At 35.8% G+C, this 25,630-nt stretch overlaps 1 protein-coding gene across 4 annotated transcripts in view; it reads right to left on the reverse strand.

The window, feature by feature from the left end:
* Window positions 1-25,630, reverse strand: part of TNR (tenascin R) — a 685,145-nt gene that overhangs the window by 331,499 nt on the left and 328,016 nt on the right. For all 4 annotated transcript variants that reach the window (XM_074308424.1, XM_074308425.1, XM_074308428.1 and 1 more), the window contains one exon: window positions 24,382-24,483. The gene's annotated coding sequence lies outside the window, so the exon portion shown is untranslated. The remainder of the gene's footprint in view (window positions 1-24,381; window positions 24,484-25,630) is intronic.

A 25,630-nucleotide genomic window follows, 5' to 3' on the forward strand; every position in this document is an offset into this window, starting at 1 on the left:
CAATGGAAAGCCTACCTACAGTTTTGTGTTAGAATTTTATATCCTTGACTTGGTACAATATTAGTCAGACTTTAGGCTAATGCTTCCCATTAGTTGTAAAATGTCCATAACACAACACCATTCTTTCTGATCACACTCCTAGCACCGTCTGTCATGGATAATCTTCCCAGCGAGGGATCTCTGAATTGAAGCGCTGTGTGCTGAAGGATTTGGCTCATACTTCACAACTTGGAAGAGGTATTGGTGGTTAAAGAAAAAATAATCAGACTCCATTCCCTCCCCTCCATACTTTATGCAATTCCTTCCATCTCTTTCTTCCCCCTTTAAACGTGCTTGGATTTCCAGGATCAGTCTGTCACATAAAATACTACATGTGAGACTGAGTGATAGCATATCTAGTTTAAGAACTGAATTAAGTTGTAAACCTTGATCATTGTTACAGCTACATCTGTCCATTCTGGATTATGAAGTATATGCCAAAAGCCCGGGGGAAAATAACTGGTGTTTTGTGCTGTAAAGTAGTACCAGGAACAAGCCAAATAGCACATGGAAATCTTGGGAATCAGACTCCTATATGTGACACAGAGATGTCACAACACTCAGGGCTGGATCTGGCTAGACCCATCCCCTCTTCCATTATAGTCCTAAATGCCATGACAAAGCTCTTGATGCTTATGATTGGTATTATCTTTTCCATTAGCACCATTAGCTCATTTCTAAGCCTGGAGCATTCTTGCTATAATGAGGACCTTTGGAATGTCTGCTCGTTATTTTACTGATCACCAGCATCCACCTCTAGCTCCTCGGATGGATATTCTACACATAGCTCTTCCCTGATTTTTAAGCCTGATCAGTCCCATTACAATGATCATCTATTCCCACTCTGTAGCCATTGTCTCATTATACCTGCATTACCTTTTAGCATCATCTACATTATAACTCCATTATCTCTAACGTCATTGCTATTATCTCCCTTATCAGTCCCTCTGCATTTCAGGTGTCCTCATTTCATTGCAGCCACCAGCTTTTCAATTACAAGTCCATTAACTTTATTATTACTATTCTTGTTATGGTTATAATTGTGCCCATAACAGTCAATGTCTTCACCTCCACCTCCACAATGCAAGATGTTGGCCACCTTTGCCAAAGTCATGGGCGCCCCCATTAGTCATGAGATATCTAAACTCAACTTCTCCATTAATGCTAGAAGCCAATTTTCTTCATAGAATCACCTATAATCATTAGAACTTTGACATTACTGTCACTTTCCAGAGCAATTTCATTGCTGTACCTGTCATTCTTGATCCTGATAAACCTCTTTAGCAGCTCCATATATTCCTCTCTCCTTAACCATCAGACATTAATGTTTTTCACTATGGGGCCATCATTGACAATTATTACCACATAACAACCAACACAAATCTCCAGTGCAGAGCAGATTACTTTAGTAACTCCTTTATATTACTATACAATCTATAATATCTGTGTATGTAGCTGAGAATATAGATAGACCTGTAAAGCTTAGAATAGTTGTAGTTCCTCTCCTTTCTTCATATTTCAGGTAAAGAACAAAGGCCAGGAGAAAAAAAAAATTGAATTAGTACAAGTATTATTATCCCCATTTTACAGATGAGATCACTGAGGTACAGGGAGGAAGAATGACTTGTCCAGTATCATACAGATAGTAAATTTCAGAAGTAAGGCTTGAACCTATGTCTTCTAGCTTCTAATCATTTTTTGTAAATAATATTTTCCTCCCAACTACATATAAAAAAAAATCCAATTTTAAACATTTGAAGTTTTTTTAAGTTTTTGAGTTCTAAATTCTATTCTTCCCTCTTTCTCCTTATCTTTACCCTTTCTGAGATGGTAAGCAATCTGATATAGATTATACCTATGAGATCTTGTAAAATATATTTATTTATCATAATCTTTTTTCTTCCTATTCCATATCTGGAAAACTGTTTTAATTAGTAACTGTTCATCCTTTTAGTTATGTCCAAATTCTTTGGGACCTCATTTGAAGTTTTCTTGACAAAGATCCTGGAATGGTTTGCCATTTACTTCTTTAACTCATTTTACAGATGAGGAAACTGAGGCAAATAGGATTAAGTCATTTGTCCAGAGTCAATCAGCTAGTAAGTTTCTGAGGCTATATTTGACTTTAGGTCTTTCTGTCTCCAGATCTGGCACTGGCTCTATCCACTGTATTCTCAAGTTGTCCTAAGTATTCAATAAGTCTTTATTAGCAGTTCAGTCTAAAAGTGTTTTCTTAGATGTGAAACTTTAAGGTAGTACCTGGAAAGAATGCTGATTTTGTAGTTATGGACCTTGAGTTTGAATCCTGATGTTGCCATTTATTCCCTATGTGTTCTGACAAATCACTTAACTCTTCTTAGAATCTTATTTTCCCATGAGGAAAATAAGGAGGCTAGATTAGAACCTGAGGCTTAGAAAATTTAAGTGCCACACAAAGATAGGGACACACAAATAGTGAGCAGAAGAACAGGGTTCAGAATCAGGTCCTTAATATAAAAATCAGTCTTCTTTCTACTCTCATTTGTAGGGTACTCCAAAAGTCTCATTGCAGCTTAAGCTAATGAAAACTTTAACTGAACTAAGCCTTTTTTGTGATGTCCTGTATTTTTCCTAGTTGTGCTCTCAAGCATTTTTATTCGGGCTGGTCTTTCTGCCATTAGATAACAGCAGCAGCATCTTCTTTTTTGGGAGGTGGGTGGGGAGGAGAACTTCCCATAGTACTTAGGGCTCAATAATAGCCCTCCAAAAGTGCTATTAACTGTTAACAAGGCAGCATCTCTGTTTTGTCATCTTGGTATGAATGATCTATTATTACTGAATTGATCAATATGAGGTGAAAGAAATTATTATTGATAACCAATGATTTTGGGACACCCAGACTTCCCCATTTTTCTATAGTCCTTATTTCAAAATTCAGTCTCTTAAAGGAAATTACTGATAATGAGATTAAATTGACTCTCCTCAATCTTGGTCAGACCTAATCCAATATTACAAGGAACTTAATCTAAGGTGGAGAAATCCATTATATTTTACCTAGATTTGGGTGGAGATAAATTATTCCATTAGATTGCCTACTCTACTGGGAGAGGTCTGGGTATATAGATCGTTTCTTTGTCTGAGTGACATGATGTCATTATATTATTAATTCTCTCATTAATTGTTAACCAGAGTTGATTGCTATCCTCTGGAACACCCACTTTTTCAAGGGCATGTAAACTATGAGCCCAACCCTCTCTCATGAGGGTCTTTGGCCATCAAGGGTGCCACTGATCCCTTTTATTAAAATGCTAGCAAAATTAACAAAATGACTAATTATCCAGAAATTATGTCTTTCAAAATTTTAAACATCACAGAGAACTAATGTTAAGTGCCATCACCAACAGGCCTTTTTAACTTCCTTTTTTACTCTAAGTCAAGCTTCTCCTAGTCTTTCTCCACAAGACACATATCTCTTCTTCCATTATAGGGCTATTATCTCAGTAATTATCACTGCTCCAATTGCAGTGAGTGCCTCTATTACAACTCCATTACCTCTCCTTGATTAGAGATAGGAGTCCTTCCACAACAAGGCATCCCATCCATAACAGTCCTCAGCACCCCACACAAATCTTTTGTAAGCTCTCCCTTAAAAGACATTGAACATTGTGCAAACGGGGAGATTTACAGTGTTAAGCTATTCAATATAAACAACACTTCTCTATAACAAGTTCTGTAGAAAAGGATAATTCACTTAGTGGTTTGGGATCCACATTATATTTCCCTTAATGAGAATTCGTAGCTTTGTCAGAACGAATGAATATTTATTAAGTATTTATTATGTATCAAGTATTCAAATATAAACAATTAAGAAAGTCTCCGCCTTCAAGGAACTTATGCTCTACTAGGGAAGATAACACATGGAAGGGAGTTAGGAGAGGGTACTAATAGAGGCATTCCAACCAAATTGCCCATCTGAGTCCCAAACTCATTCATTCCCCATATTGGCCCAATTTCTTCCCCCTCATAGAATACATTTCCTCCTCATCTCCAACTCTTATAACCTTTCCTTTTGTCATGGTCCAAAGCACTAGAACCATGTCTTGAGAGAAGCTTTTCCTAATCTCCCCCAACTTCTTCCTTAAATTACTCTATATTTATTTATCTGTGGAAATGTTATGTCTCCTACACCCTGTAGTTCAGAAGAATATCAGCTTTTTGAGGGCAGGTGATTCTCATTTCTGTCTTTGCATTCTCATTGTACTTGGCACCAGTTTTGGTACCTTGAAATTGCTTAAGCAAAGTATGCTGAGTCTAGTTGAATTATGTAAAATTTTCTAGTTTCTACAAGTCCTTTATTCACAAGGTAAAATAAAGGACATGTAGAAACTAGAAATTGGCCACATTAAATAAATAATGAAATATTAAGCAAAAGGTGGATTTACTCACACATGGTGATCCTAGGTTAGGGATCTTTGCCTTTGAAGCTGTTTCAGCTGTGCCACTTTAACTAGAAGCAACAAAAAGCTAGGCAATCATGGACCAGACCCAGAATTCAGAATACCTGAGTTCAAATCCCATTTCCGAGACTTACTATCATATAGTTTTGATTAAATCATTTTTCTGGGAAGCCATTTGAAAATTAGATCTAGATTATAGTCTTGGCTTTGCCAATCATTAGCTGCACAACTTTCAGATTTTTTTTTGAACTTTGGCTTCTTCTATAAAATAAAATTGAGCAAGATGATCTCTCAGGTCCTTCCCATTTCTAAGATTTTATGAGTTCTTGATTCTAGTATTTCATTATTATTAATGAACTGATACAGAATTATATGAACTGATACAGAAAAAAGTGAGCAGAACCAGAAGAACAATTTATACAATAAATTCAATATTATGAAATTAATCAACTTTGAAAACCTTAGGAACTCTAATAACACAATAAGTAGCCATAATTGCAAAGGATACATAATGAAATACGCTATCCATTTCCATTCAGTCAGAAGCAATCAACTCAGAATCAAGTTTATCTGAAGTACTTGGATTCAGTTACTAATGATCAGAATGGAGATGGAAGATTATGCCATAAAATAATACTTCTTCAAAAGAAGGAGAGTAGCAAAAGGACACATCACTCTCTGGCTTTTGGATGGCTTTCATTTAGCTGAGTCTCTGTGCAATCTGTGTTGGGTCCAAGGTAATTGTTTTCTCACTTTCTATTGTTGGTCTTTAGCAGCAGTAAGTAACATATGGCATAATTTCAGAATTGGTGGCCCTCTAGCATTCCTAACCATATGTATTATTTTATTATGTCTTAGTTCTTTCTCTTTTGCCTTACTGTCTTCTCATGACTAATTTCCAAATGTTTTTGAGCTACTTCTTCTAACAGTAAAAAATGCTTTTTTTTTTTTTGAAAACTCAGTCAATATGAGTATCTTCTCTTATGTACTTTAATAATTATGCACATTACAGGAACATTATGAAGCTTATGGAAAAGTACACTTTTAAAGGATGATTTAAAATTGAAATACTATTTGATATTGGAGTAGTCTAGGTGGCACAGTGGAAAGAGCACCAGATCTTAATCTGAGGATCTGAGTTGAAATGTGGTCTCAGACATTTACTGGATGTGTGATCTTTGACAAGTCACTTGACCCAGATTGCCTCAAACGTAATAATTGATCTTAAAGTCAATGAGACAAAAAACTGATTAAGGAGTCATAGAAATTTATTGAGTTGGGGGGGTGACTTCAGAAAATCACCTTGATAGCTGTGTGAAGAATAGATAAGAAAAAAAAGGTCTTTACGCATGGAGGATCTTTAATGAAATAGTTCTAGTAAGAGATGGTTAAGGCTTAAACAAAGTTAGTGGATGTATGAATAGCGAGAAGGGGATATGTGGAAGAGATGTTGGAGAGTAGAAACTGAAAGATATCTCCAATTTTATAAAGGATGAAGAGATGCATGGAAAATAAACACCCAAATGATGGGAAGAATGGCAGTATTCATAGTAGAAGTAGGGAAACTCAAAAGGGAAGAGAATTTTGGGAGAAACACAATCATGAGATTCACTCTGTTCTACTCAAAATTAAAAAGGTGAGACAAGGCATTTAATCATTGGTCTCTGCTCAGGAGATATAGCCTGCCCTCTAAAAGGACTTTGTTGTCATTTTGAGGTGATGTGAAACACAAGGGAAAGAATGCTGGGGGTGAGGAAGAGTAGATATTCCCAATGGTATACATTCAGCTGTTGTTTTTGGTACTTGGTAATTATTAGAATATAATTTCTTAAAGTGGGGTCAATTTCTGAGGGAGACAGAGAATTTGCATCATGGAGAGCATATTGTAGGTTAAGATTAGATATGTGTTGGAAAGAAACCCCATATGTGGTTGTCATAGGAATGGTGAGTTGTAATCCATCCTCCCACCCTTTTAACTCATTTACTATACATTCTTTGTGAACTGATCATGGTTCCCTTTGGATCAGACCATTAATCCTCAAAGGTTCTGGTTCCCATACTGGAAAGCATTGTTTATATCTAGGTGAAACTTATGAATACTTTATCAGAATTTTTTTTTAACTTCATGTTTGAATGAAAAGCTAACTTCCAATTAGAAGTTAGTAAAAATAAAGATTTTTTTTTCCCATTCAAATTTACAGATCTTCTTAAATCTATTCAAGGATATTATGTGGACTCCAACTTAACTCCTGACATAGGGAGACATAGATAGTTTGGGAGGATGATATTTGGATAGAAAAGAAGAAGAAACCAAAAAACAAAGACAGAGAAGGTTCATCATAAAGGTACTTCATGAAGCTTTCTCTCACTAATTTTAGTCACACTAATTTTTCCCTTCTGAGGATTCTCAAAACACTGACTTTGACATTATTCAATTAAGCAGTTGATTATATTTTGTCTTGATAGGGCTTAGTTTCAGAAAGAAGAAGTTCTAATCCCAGTTGTGTAGTCCTAGTTGGGCAAATATCTTAACATCTCTGTAATTCATACCTCCCAAAAACATATCTAAGCCACATATTTGTGATCTGTCTTGAGAGAGAGAATTCAGCAAGATCACAAAAATCACAGATCCCATAAGTATTTTTGTGTTTCTGTTTTTCATCATTATAGCTAGACTGCAATATCCTTGAATCCAGGGGTCACGCTTTGTACTTTTCTTGTATTCCCTCAGGTATGAAGTATAATGCTGGGAATAGTATGTACTCAAAAATATATTGCTTTATTGACAATTCTGCTTCCTCTCTTCCCTTCTTTGTACCTACCTTTCTCTTTTCTTTTTCCTTGTCTTTTTCTTTAAAAAAAAAATACTATATCTTGCCTATACATCATGGGCTAGTGACATAAATGTTTTTGCTTATGGTACTGAGGATTAAAGAGGTACTAACCTCTGATCTTTGAGACACAGAAGTATGTTTTAAGAAGAATATGGCAAATTGGGGTCCTCACTAGGTGCAAATAATTGATAGCCAGTAAAGAAAGTAGGTTGAGACCCCCTTGAGGGACAAAATTCCCTGATTTTCAATGAAAAATGAAATTTTAAAACATGTTATTAGATTAATCTTATTCCCATGTTAAAAAACCAATACAATATTCACTGTTGTATGTACCAGAATATTTTATATAAATAATTTATTAACTATAATATAGCTATATCTTCACTAAAGTAGAATTCATCTGACAAGAAATGTGGATGATTCCAATTGTTTTAACTAAATACCAAAGGGTAGCTTTTCACATACACCTATGTCTTGTTCATGATCAATATTCATTTGGATGTTGAAAAGCAATTTCAGTAAATACTTAACTTAATCAATTTGTATCTGCACACTGACCTTCAGAGATTCCTCTAGTACATCCCATCATGCAATGGGTTCTATAGTGCACTCTCTCCCTAGACACCATGCATCTACCAATATTTGTACATAGATTTTATGTTCAATAAATACTATTGTTTGGTTCCTCTTTTTAATTCTTTTTTTTTTTTTTTTTTTGCCAAGAGAGATGAGAAACACCATAGAATTTCTGCTAGAGGGTATTTGTTTGCTTTCCCTCTACCTCCACTACTAAATTAGAAATAAGAAAAGAGAATTACAGAATTGAGAAAACTGGAAAAGTCAAACTTAAGTTTGATCTGTTTACATACTTATGTTCAGGATACAAAGGACAAACAGTAGAGATTGAACCCCCATTACTTCTCATTCAGGAATTTTGAAAAGTCAAGAATGAGTCAAATGTCAATAATGGAAACATTCTCATGAAAATTCCTTAAATTTGAGGGAAACAAACTACTCTGCAAGCATTCCAAGGGGCAAGAGAGTCTCTTGCCTAATTTGTTGAGAAAGTTTTTCACAATTTGATAAAATTTAGGGATTCATGAGCCTAGAAGAAAGTCTTGGAATTGCAGAGATTTCTTCACATTTCTCCTATTACATGAAAATATCACAGAACCTAGCACTGTAAAAAGACCTTGGAAACATAACTTATTTCTTTAGCATTAGACATGATACTAAAAGATCATAGACTCTGACCCCTTTAGTTTATAGATGAGGAAAATGAAGTCCAAGAAAGTAGCTTTATCATGTTCACCCAGATAAGGGATTTGGATTCTAGCCATCTGATTCTTGAGCTAATATTCATTTTATTGTACTATGAAATATCCTTAGCTATCATTGGGTCTATTCCACTCAGATTATGCTAATTTTTTTAAAATTTCTTATTGAATTCTCCTCTATGACACTGAAAGAGGCTAGAAGAATGGACTTGCCTATAATTGTCTGAAATCACTTTCCTGTTCCCTGGCTCCATGTAGGATAGTTAATTTGGCTTGGGTAAGCATTGACTTTATAAAGGCTGATTGGACAGTTAAGTGAGAGTCAAATAAGGAATTTCTATACACACACATCACTGATCTTGACAACTATAAAAATCCCATTTTTATAAGGCACCTAAAGTGACATTGCATGTTCTAAATGTGTTTTTTGATTCAAGCCATGGTCTAAATGAATTACAATCTCCCTGCTGTACCCTGAGCATCCCTGAAAGTTGAAGATAAGGGAGAACTTGAGAAAGGGAGACCAGCATTCATATTTAGGTATGAAACAGAAGAAGTCATTTCTATGTCAGCTTTGAAGCCTATAAACCATGCCCCTTCTTAGCAAAGCCAGTTTCCCTCCCACCATACCTTGCCTTTTGCCTTTAGATTTGATTTCATCTTCTTGGTCCTGTGGTCTTCTCCTGTCCATTTCCCTCAAAAAATTTTTTTAAATTGTCACTACACAGGATCCATTCAGAACATGATCTATATTCAAAACGATTGGCTTTGTCTGAAAAATATACCATTTTGCCTATATCCCAGAGCCTAAATGAGATGGTATTAAGTCAATATTACAAAATAGATACATTTCAAAGTGACCCCCTAAAGAGAAATTACATTCCTTTAGGCATAAATCAGAGAGACTAATTATATTTAGGATATATTTATTGTTAGTAATACCCATATAGAACTTAATAGTTTCCCAAAAACATTCACAGACACTATTTCTCCAATTTACAGGCAAGGAATCTAATACCTAGAGAAGCAGATACTTGCCTAAAGTTATATAGCTTAAAAATATCAGACTCTAAATTAGAACTCTAATAATAGTCTTTAATTGAAAGGCACCACAGTTATAGTACATGGATAAGTTGGAGAGCATTTCAAAGAGGGCCACCAGCATGGTCAAATGCAATCAAAACCAGTCAAGAAGTCAGGAACTAGAGTAAGCAGTGGGGAGGCAAAGAAAGGCAAAAGAAAGTCCTTTTTCTCAAGGATCTCACAGTCTGATGGGGAAGACAACAGATTAACAGCTATGAACAACAAGATATAGAAAGGATAAATTGAAGCTATTCAACAAAGAGAAGGCACTGGGGAATTAGGGGAATTAAGAAAGACTAGAAGGTGGAATTTTAACTGGTGCTTAAAGGAAGCCAGAGAAAGATATGAGGAGGGAGAGAATTCTAGGCATGAAAGGCAGACAGTGAAAATGCCTGAGATCAGGAGATCAAATGTCTTGTGAGATGAATAGTAGAGAGGACACTGTCCTTAGATTAAAAAGTGTGGGATGGAAGGAGTGATGTGTGAGAAAAAATGGAGCAATAAAGGGTTTTAAATTAATGTCATAAGAGATGTTTATCCTGGAGAAGACTAAGCATGGGATGAGGATAGGAATGTGATAGTGGTGGTCAATCACTTGAAAGGCAACATGCAGAAGAGGAATTAAACCAGTTGTGCTTGATCCTAGGGATCAGAACCAGGAGCAATATGTGGAAATTGGAGGTCTAGATATTGAAAGAAAGGGAATTTTTTTTTTCCCTTGAGGCTGGGGTTAAGTGACTTGCCCAAGGGCCACACAGCTAGGAAGTGTTAAGTGTCTGAGACCAAAGAAAGGGAAATCTTAGCATTTAGGATTGTCTAAAACTCAAATGGGCTATCCTGAGCCGTGAGGATTCTTCTTCTGGTTGGACTAGATGGTGTTTGAAGTCACCTTCAACTCTCAGATTCTCCTTCTCTCCTAGTCTGATTTTCTTTCTAAAAAAGGTTACAATTTTTAAAGCTCTTCCCTAAGAACAAACTTGTGGGGATAGTGGAAATAGAACTGAAAAGGATCTTAGAGATTACCAAGTCTGACACTGATAGTATAAACATTGTCCTCATTTATGGATAAGAGACCTGAGGACCAAAGAGGAAAACTTATTGGTTCAACATCACATAGGTGATGATGATGATTAGCATTTACATAATGTCTTTAAGGTATGCTAAATTCTTTACAAATATTATCACATTCAATCCTTACAACAACCTTGAGAGGTAGGTGATATTATCATCCCTGCTTTTCAGATAAGGAAACTAAGGTTCACAGAGACTAATTGGGACTTGTATAGGGTCACACTGCCTGTGAGAATCTGAGATAGAATTTGAAGTCAAACCATCTTGACTCTAGATTCAGACTTCCATCTACTACAGTGGGATGGTAAGAATCTGAAACAATTTTAGGTCTTCCATCTTCAAACCTTTTCTTCCTGAATAAAAAAAAATAGAAATGGAATGAAGGATTTGTTCTCATTGATCTTGTACATGGCAGCATCAGTCTGTTTACCTGTATATTTCCCTTCTGTTTTCTTCCTATTTTTTTCTAATACTTAGAGAAACATTTGGGCACAGTATCAATAAACTTTGAAGAATATGCCACAGCTCTAGGGCAGTGGAATTGATATGTGTTTTTGTAGGTTGGGGGGCCCTGTGGAATGACATTGCCATTTGAATTCTTTATGAGTTCCTATTTGTTATGTTCCTTTGCTTCCCACAGTTGTATGCTAGAGTGATTTCCATAGGAGTTTTTCAGCAATAAAATTCACTGCTGTCCAAGATTCTGTTTGTCCCTTGCTTGTTTACCTAAACCCAATACAATGCCCATTCTGGCAGGGAAGATGGGATCCTGTTAAAATTGGACAGCCGCAGGCAGTGTAACCAGGCTCTCAATCCTCCCAGTGAACAGCAGCAGGCAGCTTCCATCCTGGAAGTAGAGTAGACTCTATGCTTAAAATGGCTCCTTTGGGGGTATATTGAAGAGTGTGCTGTCAGTCAGACTGGTTTGTGAAATTCTCTTGAGAAGAAAGAATTTCTATCTCCAAGCAAAGAGAATCACAGAAAACTCTAAGAGTCATATAGGCCAATGCAGACCTGAATAAACAAAAATCCCTATTACAAATAGGTGGCTGATAATGAATAAGAGTGCTGGGTCTGAAATTAGGAAGATTTGAGTTCAAATCTAGACACAGATCCTGGCTCAGTGACTCTGAAAAAGTCATTTAACCTGTTGCCTCAATCTCCTTAACTATGAACTAAAGATAATAATGGCAACTACTTTTCAGGGTTATTATGATGATCATATGAGATATATTTATATAGAACATATCAAAATGCCATGTACATAATCACCACCATATAAATGATTATTCTCTTCTTATTATTACATACCAGACAAGTGATCATCCTGCTTTTACTTGAAAAGAAAAGCACTCATCCTTAGTCCTATCCCATGACTGGCAAGTACCTCTTTTTAAGTTTAGTAAGAACTGCTAAAAAAAAAATAAAATAAAATAAAAAAATTAAAAATTAAAACAAAATAAGACAAAAATAAAACCTCTCAAGTAAAAAAAATTAAAAATAGCTATTTTTTCTTTTCTTTTCTTTTTTTTTTTTTTTTTCCCCCTGAGGCTGGTGTTAAGTGACTTGCCCAGGGTCACATAGCTAGGAAGTGTTAATGTCTGAGATCAGATTTGAACTTGGTTCCTCCTGAATTCAGGGCTGGTGCTCTATCCACTGCGCCACCTAGCTGCCACCAATACTATTTTTTCAATAAATTAAAAGTAGGCAAAGTTTACATAGGGGTGGCTCTTGAAAGAGCTTTAAATCTATGATCACATTTGATCCTCAAAACAAGCCTGTGAGGAAGGGGCTCTTTTTTTGGTTTAAACCTTTAAAATCTTTAAATTGAACAGAAATCTGACTTTGCATCTTCCACAGGTTGCTGGAACTCTGTCTTCCCAGAAATCAGCCAGAGTCACCACCACTAAACGTCTTTATTCTTGATCTTTTACAGTCAAGGTCAGGGGATTAGATCTAGCAATCTCCCCACACAATTTCCTCTTCCTCCTCCTACTTCTCCCACACACTTCACTTCCACCTCTTTGTCCCACCAATAAGTCAGCACAGAACAGCTGGGGAGGGTCAACTTTCAAACAAGTTAATAGGGAACTGTCCAATTGGCAATTAGTCTCACGTGCTCCATTATCCAAGTGCATTGCTCAGTTCTCACCCTTTACAACAGGTTGTTTCTAGTTCTTCCCTCTGAAGTCTAAGTAAAAGAAATCTATTCTCCTTCAACATGACAAATCTTAAGGTACTTGAATGTATTAAAAGCATTAGACTGCTCTTTTTTTGTTTTCTTTTTTTGGAAATTGCAATCCCCCCAACCATTCTGATCACTTTCTGCTGGACAGCTCTCACCTAGTCAATACCTTTCATAAAATGCACTACACAGAATTGAATGTGATCCTTCAGATATAGTCTGAATAGGCGAGAATAGAGAAGGATGATCATTACCTTTATTTAAGGCATTTTACCTCTCAATGAGACCTAAGAGCTTTTGTGGCTGTCATATTACTCTGTTGAACCATATTGAGCTTGCACTAAACTTCAAGGTTTTGTTTATTTATTTTTTCCTCTACAGGAAATGCTGCTTAGTCAGTCCTAACTATCAAGTCCTTGTATAGAAGATGTTTAGATGGTAGCATAAGGCTTTACATTTATTAATATTAAATTCATTTTATTAGATTAGACCTATCATTCTAGGTTGCCAAGGTCTTTCTGGATTTGGACCCTGTCACATGATGTGTTCCTCTCAGCTTTGTACTACCTGCAAATTTGATAAGCATACCATCTATGTCTTTCCCTGTCACTGATTTAAAAAAAAAGTTTAATAGTATGGGGCCAAGGACAGATGCCTGGAGCATTCCCTCCCAGATGACAGGATCATAAATTTTGAGCTGGAAGGAATGCTGGAGGACATCTAGTCCAATTGCCTCATTTTACAGGTGAAGAAACTGAGTCTGTGATTTGTCCAAGGTCACACAAAGAGTAAAATGAAGGGTGGAATTTCAATTCTGGTACCCTAACTTCAAATCTATCACTCTTTTCATTGCACCATACTGTTGTCTTTTGGGGGCATTTCCACCTACCCATGAAGCTACACCATCAGATTGAATGTATCCAAAATTGAATTCATCATTTATACCCTCCCTACAGCCTTGCTCCAGGAACAGCATCTTCATGCTCTTCCTCATCCAGAATTGAAATTTGAACATATTCCTTGACTCCTGTGTGTACTTCATGGGTCCAATCATAGCACTCCCATGCTCAAAAAGCTACAGTGATTTCCTCCATGACAAAGTACAAACTCCTCTATTTAATATTTTAAGGCTCTCAAAATCTGGCTTTTTTCCAGATTTATTTTCTTACATACCCTTTCTATTCCAACCAAACTGATTACTCTGTGTGTATTCTTACATGCCATATGCGTTTGTCTCTGTGTGTTTGTCTATGTGTTATTTTCCCCAATAGGATGTGTCATTGTCCTTTCTTATACACAGAAACATGGCATTCCAGGTATGATATGACTAATGTAAACTACAATAGATTTATTTCTGAACAATTTATTTCTATGAATTCAATCAATTTTTCCTGAGCTAATTTGTTTTGGAAGCTAAATTACATTAAACAGTCCTCTAAAAGTACTTGAACCTAAGCATTGGACATTAATGTCAGTAAATGAAGGTACCATGGATGTGTTAATTACTATTCTCTGTGGAAGACAGATTGGAGATGGGAGAGACTGGAAGCAGGATAATTAATTAGAAGTATAGTAGAATAGTCCAGGTCAAAGGTGATGAGAAAACTGAACCATAGGGTAGTTACTATGAAAAGAGAAGGAAAGAAGGAATGTGAGAAATATTGTGAAGGCAGAATTAATATTATTTGACAACTTATTGTATATGATGATTAAATAGAGGGGAAAAAAACAAAAAATGAGTCCAAGATTGCAAACTTTGGTAATTGGACGAATAATGGTATCTTCAACAGAAATGTACATTTTAAAAAAGGAATATCATTAGAGGAAAAGACAATTTTATTGTGCACATATGGAGATGTCTTTGGGACAACAGGAGAAGATGTTTAGCAATCCCAGTTGAAAATGTAAAACTGGATCTCAAGAGAGAGATAAGGATTTGATTTAGAAGTCTTATACATAACAATAATCACTGACTTCAAAGGTGCTTTATTTAGGGGTGGAGCTACAAGCCAGATTGCAATGGATTAAGTGGGGAATTGGAAAAGAGAAAAGAGAGAAACAAGAGAAATTTCCTTTTTTATGAATTTGTATGTGAAAAGAACATATATAAAGTGATGGATGGCCTAAGGCCAATGTCAAGTGAAACAAAATTTTTTTTTTAAATGAAGAAGAGATATGTAGATAGATAGAAGCTAGATAGATATGTTTATATCTATCTATAAATTATTTCTATATATGTAAGCAGCAGATAAGGAGCAGTGAATACAAAAGTTTAGAAATTAGAGAGAAGTAGAGATGAGTAAAAGACAAACAGAAGAGATCATAGGGGATATAGTTAAGGATTTAATTAGAGAGATTCATCTTAGCAATAAATACTAATTTTCCCTCTGAAAGAAGAGAATGGAATATGATCTTGAGGATTCTTGAAAAGTAGAAATTGGAAGAAGAGAAAAAAAGGCAAAAAAGTGAAAGAGAAAATGAGAGGAAATAGAGACAGAGAAAAAGTGTATGATAGATGGCAGCTATTATTCAATTAAGAAGCAAGGTCTTTTGTTGAAATTATAAAAATAAAGTGCTGCAAGTGGCCTGAGGTAAGAATTTAGAACAGCATTTGTGTCCTTGTGTGAAAAAGTCAATCAGGGGGGAAAAAAAAGAATTTCTATGCAGGAGTGAGAGGTTAATTAAAGACAAGAGTAAAAATCACCAAAGAGAATATTGTGATGTGAAGGATAAAAACTGGATCTTGTTCTTTACTAGTATTCTGAGTTATGTGTGCTCTGCAAATTTAAGGAAGAGGGATATTTTGAATGTTTTTTTTTTTTTTTTTCCTTGTAGAGGATCCGAACCTAGGGGAGATGTGGGGCTCAATAGAGAGAAAAGAATTGTAATGATTGTTTCTGGGCATTCATAAAAATCATTTGCTTTTTTTGTCGTAGGGGTTCAGTTGAATAAAGCCTCTTATATTTGCAATGTTTTCTTAGCCTCAATATTTGCATGGGACTTGAAGATCTTTTTCTAAATTCTGAAGTTCCTGAAGAAATCAGGGGGGAACACCATGACCCCCAAAGAAATTGTTATTGAAAAGAGCAAAGGATTGAATTTGGTTGGTGTAAACTAAGAATTTAGTTAGATTCAAAGTCATAGAGTTACATTGAATATCAAGGAAGTGGTCAGTAGGGTAATTACTAAAAAAAATGAAACATTTACAAGCTGTCAACATGAATAGTCTTGCCAAATGGATTAGTTTTGATTAAAAATTTGTTGTTATTCAAGAAAGAGGCTGTCATATTATTTTGGTCGTATCACATGCAACATATATTGGAATCATTCATGTGAAACCATTGATTCAGGTATTAAATACAGCATATATCAGTTAATTTAGCATTACTTGCCAAGAAACTCCTATTCGCTTTCTCTCTCCTTAAAGGAAGTAAATAAGTAATTTTTGCGAAATAGTGGTGGGGATCAAGACTTCATGTTGATTTTGGATCACTTTTACCAGTAAAATAACTTCTAGATTGTGGCAGACTCTTCAAATTTGCTCAAATTCACCCAGTTCCAAATCACATCTCTACCTCAACAATCATAGTTCTGTCTCAATTGTTACCAACACACAAAGATTGTTAGATGATACTTAATGGGAACATTTCTATTAATTGAGTTTTCAATATGCTGGAAGGCTTTCTCTAGTTTTACTTGACAAGATAAGGATACTACTGAAGCTCTCTGGCTGTCTACATGTCCTCCCTTACATTTGGCACATGGCTGTCTTATGTACTATTACCATCATATATTTCCCCAAATGGTATGCTTTACTATTATTCTTTGAAATTCTCCTTGGTTATATGTTGTAGCTTTTTCTAATATTCTATAGATGAGTATATATTTGTTATGGAATTGGACCAAAGTGACTTGTTGCTACTACAGTTAAGATTATTTGGTTTTGGTCATTTAAGGTATAGCTAAGACAGGCTGATGTGGCTCTATGGTTTTATTATCATACTTGTTAATGTTATTATTAAAAATAACAACAATAATAATTATGGCTAGCATTTACATCACAATTTAAGATTTGCAAAGTGTATTAAAAACAATATCCATTTCATTCTAAAAAGTATCATAGAGAATAAGTATTATTTTTCTCATTATTACAGATGAGAAATCTGAGGTAGCAAAGATTAAATGACTTGTCTAGGATTGCACAGCTAGGAAATATATGAGATCAATTTTGAACTCAGGTCTTCCTGACTCCAAATCCAGTATGTTACCCAGTGCATTGCTGAGCTTCATTATCTACAGAGGAGATTTGATAACAGAAGAACCAACATAAAAATCTCCTCCAGAGCAATTTGGAATGGATGCTTCAGGGACATTTCCTGAAGACTTAAATGAACTACAAAACAATGGAAACAATTCATCATGGCAAGCATTTAAATACATCCTGTATTCATATACTTAGTATTGCAGTAAATTATTATATATAATTTATAAATAATTCACATGCATAATAGTGTAATACAGTGACATTCTTTTAAAGGATACCACATAATGTGTAATAAAAAAACTGAGATCTTTAGGAAAGTTTTTTCACCTCCTCTGGCCTCAGTTTCCTCATCTGTAAAAAAAGTTATTGAAATGGATGATCTCTAAGATTCCTTTCAAGTCTAAATCCTATAAAATATTCATAGAAAATAGTGAATGCATTTATCAGAAGGAATCCTCAGTTCCCCTGACCATTTATTTTCACAATTGTGGGCAGCCATGACAAATCCTGCTGATAAATGAGAAAAGCAAGGTTTGGAGGATTTTGCTGTTGATTTTCTCAATTATTTCTCGTTCTATTCCCTAGCCATCTTTCATTATGTTTGCATATGCATGCTTACATGGATAGAAACAGAATTTTAGAGCCACAAGTAATTACATATATACATAGAAATCAAGATTTACATTTCAGAAAAAAAACACACAAAAAAGGAATTGCTTGGAAACCTGTCTCTATTCTAAGTACAGCTATGAAACTGGGAGCTCAGCTCCCCAATATCACATTTATCTCAATTTGGCAAGAAGTTGAAGGTCTATCTGGGACCATTTAAATTCAAATGTTATTAAGGGCTCATCAAAACAGGCAAAAAAAAAAGCCAACTTCAAAAGCATGGGATATGGAGGCATATTACAGCTAGTCTGGGTATACCACTTAGACTATTTGGATTAAAGTAAGGCTCAGTTTGGGGGCATCCAACAATTATGACAGAGAATACAGTACTGTGAAAAGAGCTCTACACCTGCCTTTGTAATTTAAATACCTTGGTAATTCTGGAGAAGGTATGTAACTAGTCCATTTTCATATCTGTAAAATAAGGGGACTGGGACAGATGACCTTTAGGCATCTGATGATAGCTATCAGCTCTGAAAGGGCCTTCTTGTGGTTCTTTATATATTTTAACTTCCACTGCAAGGCCTCCCAAGATCCAGAAGCACTCAAAAGTGTTTGGCTCAAGTCATTACATAGGAAAAGCTAAGAAGGTGAAGAATGTCTATTGTCGAAACTATGACAGCCAGTTGAATAGATATCTCACAGAACTAGAGCATTCATACATATATCTTGGATGGATTGTGCAGAATTCAATTAGCTGGGCCCAAAATCTAATAGAAAAACAGGGTGCTTTGAAAGCCCCCAAGTATCTCTCTGAAACAAAGACCTATTTTTTAAAATGCTAATATTCTTCTGGTGATGCTATAGGTCTGTGTACTATAGAATGTCATCATCTCTGAAGAACTAATGAGGGCTCTGTGGTATTGTGGGAAAAATTTTGAATTTGGAGTCAGAGGACCTGAATGTACACATGTATGAATAAATGAATGAACCAAGCACTTTCAGTGCTTGCTATAAGCAATGTACTAAGTATTGGTGACAAAGACAGAAGAGGAAGATAGTCCCAGCTCTTCAGGAGCTCATACTCTTCTGAGAGAAAAGATACATATGGAAAATATCAGCAAAAAGTCAGATGGAAAGGTCCCATGGTCCTTAGAGTACGATGGCAAAGCAGATGATAATGCTTCTTCTTTGTTATAATTTCCATTGATAAAATCAGTTTCTGATGTTGAGGCATTTGACAGTGACAAGGACTTTGGTGCTCAGAACTTTCTTTTCTGGGACTTCAGTAGCTATGGCTCTAGAACTTCTAAGAGAAATGACAAGGCTGCCTGCATGTTCATAGAAGATGCATCCCAGGATAATGGCTACCAGAATTGGGTTGGAAGCATTGCTATTCCCAAAGTTTTGGGGTTCAAGGACCTGCCTGAACTGTCTCCAACAAGGTCTGAAGAGAGATGGTGGATGATGGTAGCAGACTAGTACATTCTTCTCCCCATCTTTCTCCCACCCCATGATTTATTGCTGCTTCAGTTTGCCTGCCCTTTGGTTGGCATTTGGCATGGATTGCTGGCCCCTTCTCCAGAGCTCTGAGAACTGGGCTAGAAATAGGAATCATGATCTGAGAAGAGGGTGCTGCCATTCTCAGGTTTCCTTCACCTAGTTGATGGTTGGTGACAGTTGATTAATACTTATTGCTTATTTCTTACTTATCTACATATACTCCATGATCTAGTGACAATATCCTCCTTCCTGTTCCTCAAACATGACATTCCATCTGTCCCAGGTTCAAATCTTGGCTGTGCCATTTACTGAGACCTTAAACAAGTTTTTTTTCTGCATTCTTAGATGGGAAAAGAAGAAGTTGGTCTCTAAGTTATTTTCTAGCTTTTAATCTGTGACTTTATAAATAATGCTGTGGGTCATCCAAAGGAAAATGAGAGAGGTGCATAGGGGACATGAATTGGCATCTACATATTACTAACACATAACTTCATAGAAGAAGCAGGACATATTACATCCTGCTATACAGTTGATCAATAAGCACTTTAGGAAAGGACTTAGTAGCTCTTATTCTGTAAGCCAGAAATATAAGTCCTGGAAATACAAAGAAGGCAAAAATATGTGACCATTTATGGAGGAAGAGTGAGGAATTACTCTTATTGGATGGATACAGGCCTATAGCATTTTGCAAATTCTCCCTATGGAGAATTTATGAGAGAATCTAGATATAATAGCACAGGATGAGAAGGTACAGATGGTTTCTTATCTACATTGTTGGAGGAAACACTTGTCTTGAGATCACACAGAATAAAAAATCATTTTAAAATGGCTAATAGCTCACATAGAGTTCTGTAAAGTATTTTATGCATCAAATCTCATTTGATTCTTATAACTATTCTGGGAGATAAATGATATTATTTTCCCCACATTGTAGCATCTTTTCTAGGGCCATTCTCACATATAGGTTGTATCCTCAGAAGACTTGATTACTCTCAAAATCCCACAGACTATCATGTAAGGCTACAGACTTCTTTTAAAATTCCTTTTTTTTTGATTTGTAGAATTAAACAAGCATTTTCAAAACATAGTACAATTAAAAAAGATGATGGGAATGAAACTGCTAATCTACTATATACAATTTGCTCTTAATGCAGCATTTCAAGCCCTCACCAATGTATTTCCCATTAACAATTAGCCAATAGATTTAATTAGCTTTTAGAAGAGTCCTTTACTCAACCGGCATAAAAATATCAATTGGTACTAAACAGTCTTTTCTCTTCACCCTTGTTTCCAAAAATTTTGGGTTATACTCTCAGAAATATAAGCAAAATCGAAGGGAAGAGTGAACTCAAACTTGGAAGTACAATTTTGTTAAGGCTTAGGTAGACAGGCAATACTAGAATATAACCATTGATAAATGTTTAACAACTTACTCTCAAAATAAAAAAAAAATGTTTACACTATACAATTTTTAGTTTATTCTGTATTATTAACATTTTCATCACTTTCTTAAGTGTAATAATCAATCAAACTTTGACTTATCATATTTGTCAATATTCTGAAATATAAATGCTCACTCTAAAAATTTCATAGTAAGCCATCTTGAGCCAGTACAAGTTAGCTCCAGCATATTCCTGGGCACAATGTGGAAAAGGGGCAATTCATAACTTCTGGTATTAGAAATCCCTTTTTTCCCCTTTACAGAGTCTTTCTATAACTTTGTCATGACTCAGTCACGACCTCCATTGCTTTGACATTTTATTCTTTCCTAAATTCTTTTATTGTTCCTGGACAGGATGTGCCAATGTGCTCCTCTTTGGTCCCACTTACCAATTCTGTAATTCTCTAAACCAAAGCAACCCTCCTTGGCCACCACTTTGTCATGTGCATTGTCTTTCCCATTTAAACATGAACTCATTAAATCCCTGGTCTTTTCTATTTGAATCTTTAGGATTTAGCACTGTGTTTGACATATGGTGAGTGTTGGATAAACTCTTACTTTCATTTATTCTTTCCCCATTTCATAGATTAGAAAACTGAGTCCTGGAGAGAAGTTAAATGATTGGCTCAGGCTAGTTGAATTTATATATGTCCATTTTTTTAACCCAAATGAAAATTTCTTTTCAGACATACCATTTCTCCCTTTCTCCCTAGAACACAAGTAGGAGGATGTATTAAGAGTTGTCAGGTGGATATGTGCTGACCTTTAGTTTGGTTTTAAGAGTAGTCAAAACAGTGACATGCTATTCACAGAATATCCATTGAATTTTATGAAGAATAACCATGAGATGCTTTCGTAAAATTCATTAACCCTGCAGGCACTTAAGGCTATATCAATTCCTCCTGTTTTGTAAGGGTTTTCCCATAAGGATTCCACTGTTGGTCCAAAGAATTTGCTTCAGAAAACTCCAAGGATATTACAATTTACTTGGGCCTGCCTGGTACAGTCTAAAAAGAAACAAAGAACTCTGGATTTAGGCAGAAGTAGACAAGTTTATTCTCCTAATCTCCACATCTCTCAATGTCTTCATGCTGCCTCTGGGGACCCCAGAGCTCTCCAAGGTGGTACTTCATTCCAAGAGGCCCTCCTTAAGCAGTGTCACAAATCACTTCTCCATCCTCATCCCATCCCCCTTCAAATCTTATATTATCACTATACTTCATTTCCCCTAGTCCTTAAGTCTGACAAAATGAATCCACCCTAATTTAATACTATCCATAATAACACAATAATAATAATACCCCTCCTAAGATTTTGTTTTCTTAGAAGAGGTAGCTTTTTAACCTAAAGAAATGTTTGCCAACCTGTGGGGTTGGTCCAAGAAGTTATTGCCAGGATTCTCTAAATGTATGGGTACACTCACTGACACCATTTTATATTATCAGTACTTCCTTTATTTCTAATAGGGAAAATATACTGCCCTTTTTGAGTGAATTATGAACTTTTGTTGTATCATGATTAATAAGATACAGATGCATTTAAAATTCTTCTGAATTCATATTGCCTTCAGTCATTCTATTCTTTTCATAATCAAGGGATGCTACTAAAAACTACAGTAAGTCTGTGAAAGTTATTGATATCATAAAGGCACATTCAAATTTTAAGTTAGAAATCACTGGTCTTAGTGGTTTAATAATTAATGGAAATATTGTAGACAATGACTGAAGACAATGTTGAGTAGAAGACTAGGCTCAGTGAGGTGCTGATAAATATTTAGCAACCATTTTCCTGAAATGTATGTCACATTTTAAAATTCAATCTGCACTTTTAATGTTTTCTCTATCCCTTTCTCAAGTCTAGACATTCAACAAAACCATGAATCAAGTACTGATTTATAGCCTTTCCTGATTTTCCAGGTGTATATGCTCACTGGGAAAGTAGAACAGTTTGCTGTCATAGAAGGTTATGATGTGGGTTATGGTCCCTTTAAGATTCCTTTCTGATTCCCAACCCCTCATGGCCAAAGAAGCTAGGACCTTTGATTCACAAATCCTGGTCAAAAGCACCCTTTTGAATTCCAATGGCATCTGAGCTAACTTGGGCTGTCCCAGCCCCATTCTAATGATCTGTTCAGATTTCCCAACCCCCACCTAGCAAATTCTAACCCTGGCTGGAACTTAAGCCAGAAGCTAACCTGGGACTCCATCCGCGAGCCCCTTCAGATTATAAAAAGGGCCAAACTGGAATTCACTTTTTGCAGAGATGCCAAACATGGCATCCTTATGCCAGTCATGTCAAGGGTTTCTGCCCATGGCTCTGATGTCTTCCTACCTTTTAACCTTACTTCCAAACCCCATAATAAACCTCTTTAATTCAACTAGGTTTTCAGGTCTGTAAATTCCTTTAAAGAGGACTCTTGCACTGCTACTAGACCTTATTAACTCTGTATCTTTGCGCCAAATCTAAAGGGGTTGCAGGGGAGCTCTATTTAACTCCTTGTACCCTGAACCTGTCACTAGACCTCAATTAAACCTAATTTTATTTAGGTACTCCTTATTTAGTTTTCATCAGTTGGAGCTGGCTCCAGCACACCCCTGGCCAGGAATCTTACTTATGGCCATGTAGGCAACCACCTACAAGAGCATTTCTGTCTGAAGATATTCACTATTTGGTCAGAGACAAGGTTTAAGGTTTTAGGAAATGTGCCTCAGGCCTTAGCTGAAGGACACAATGACAATGGACTAAAGTAGAAAACTTTTAGTGTCAGGAAACAATGTTTTTTCTAAACATACTTTAGCAAAAGGTGAAATCTTGCAAAAGGGCAATGAAGTTGGTGGAAAGGAGGAAGAGAGATAAGTGTAAGTTGTCATGGTTTTGCAGTGACAGGGGGTTGCTCCAATGGGACTTTTTTACTTCCTCTTTAAGCATTTGCAAGATTGGATTTAGGCCATCTGAGTGGCTATAGTTACCAAATATGTGACTATTGTAAATCATCATTGGATCCTTCTAAGAAATTATTATTTCAGCCTGAAATTTCTCCTGAAATATATATGCACCATGTGAAAAAGGAATCAGGAAAGCTTTAAAATTAAAAGAAATAGAAAGACAGGTTTTTCCTCCAGTCATATAAATAGTTATGGATGGGGATAAAGAGATAGATATTTTTTCATAATATCAAGAGCATACTTTATTATGGGTTTTGAAAATCCAGAAATGTTTAAGTCAGGCTGGTGAATAATTCACCACTGATTTACTTGGGCCCAATGCAGACTCAGGTGGGCTGGGAATAAAGGTGGACTCCTTAGAGTGACTGAACACAGTAATGGTCTTTTATTGCCAACTACATCACTGAGTGACTTTCAGAGCTTTTTAAAATGGAAAGTCACAGCCTTGAGTCATCTCTGTATTTCCCTCCAACTAGTCAGGTTGCTGGCCTCTTGATTCAGTGGCTGGATGAAAGCACTGAGTGCATTATTGGGATCAACTATCAAATGCAGGAACTTATTCACCCGACTTTTGATATGGGAACTAAGTGCCTGCCCCTTAAGCAATATGCAACCAAACAGTCAAAACTTCAGAAGGGATGCTGGAAGATTCACTCCATATATGATAAATGAGATTCAGAATGTGATATAGTACCTTTGGTAATCACCCCTTTAATTCTCCCCTCCTCCTGCCAATTCTTCACTTCTGTCACCAAAGGAAACTTGTCCCTCTATCAGGTTTAGAAGAAATAACTTCCTACAAAGGAAACAGAGTAGGAGAAAACAGATTAATACTTTTTAAAAGTTAGAAACCCACAACAAAAATAATCCCCTTACAAATGATTTTGTATAAACATCATCTAAGTTTATAATTATGAAATCATAGTGAAAGAAAGGGTTTTCAAGATACCAATTCCATATTTTATAGAATTTGATTCAATTAAAATAAATTCAATTAAACAAGCACCTACAAAGTATATGCTTAAGCTATCTAGGGGATAGAGCTCTGGACCTAGGAAGACTTGAATTCAAATCCAGCTTTGGATTCTAGCTGTGCAACCTTGGGTAAGTCAACTGCCTGCCTCAGTTTCTACATCTATAAAAATGGGAATAGTAAAAGCCAACTATCTTGTAGGAGTAATTTGAAGATAAAATGAAATAATATTGTCCCAAGCTTTGGAAATCACAAAGCATTAATTGATAACCATCATCATCACCATCATCATTTCTATTGTTATTGTGATGATGATGATGGTGATAATGATGATGATTTACCATGTGTTAGGAACTGCCCTAGATCCTGAGCATATAAAAACATAAAAGAAATCAATTCTTGCTCTCACAGAGATCATATTCTACAGGGAAGCTGATGGGGAAAGGATTGATGGGACTTGTCCCAATTACACATCTGGTTACTAGCCAAGTTAGAACTAAAACTGACTTCTAATCCTCTATCCTACTTACTATGTTGCTCCCTTTTCTCTTTGGGCTTTATTATTATTATTATTATTATTATTAATAATCCTGACCATTTTATTCTAAGCAACGAAGTATCTATTCCTCAGTAAAACTCTAAATAGTGAACAGCAATTCCGAATAGACTTGTGTGACAAGGTTGTTTCTATGACCTGAGGCAGAATCCACAGGAACCATGTATTTTTCACCTAACTTTGACAAATTCTATAAAAAGAATAATTCTATCTAACAAATGTGCATATCAATCCCCTCTTTGCTTGGACCTTATCACTCTTTGTAGTCAAGGAGCTCCCTTCTGTGCTTCTTGTTTGGGAAGGCAGGGCAGAGTTTTTACTGAGCAATTTAAGGGTCTTTCCCCTTGTCATCACATGGTTAATTATCTTTTCAATTCTTTTCCTTCCTGTCTGCCTACCTAGAGTGTAACTACC

Source organism: Sminthopsis crassicaudata, chromosome 4, assembly GCF_048593235.1.
Source record: "Sminthopsis crassicaudata isolate SCR6 chromosome 4, ASM4859323v1, whole genome shotgun sequence".
NCBI classification, from domain to species: Eukaryota; Metazoa; Chordata; class Mammalia; order Dasyuromorphia; family Dasyuridae; genus Sminthopsis; species Sminthopsis crassicaudata.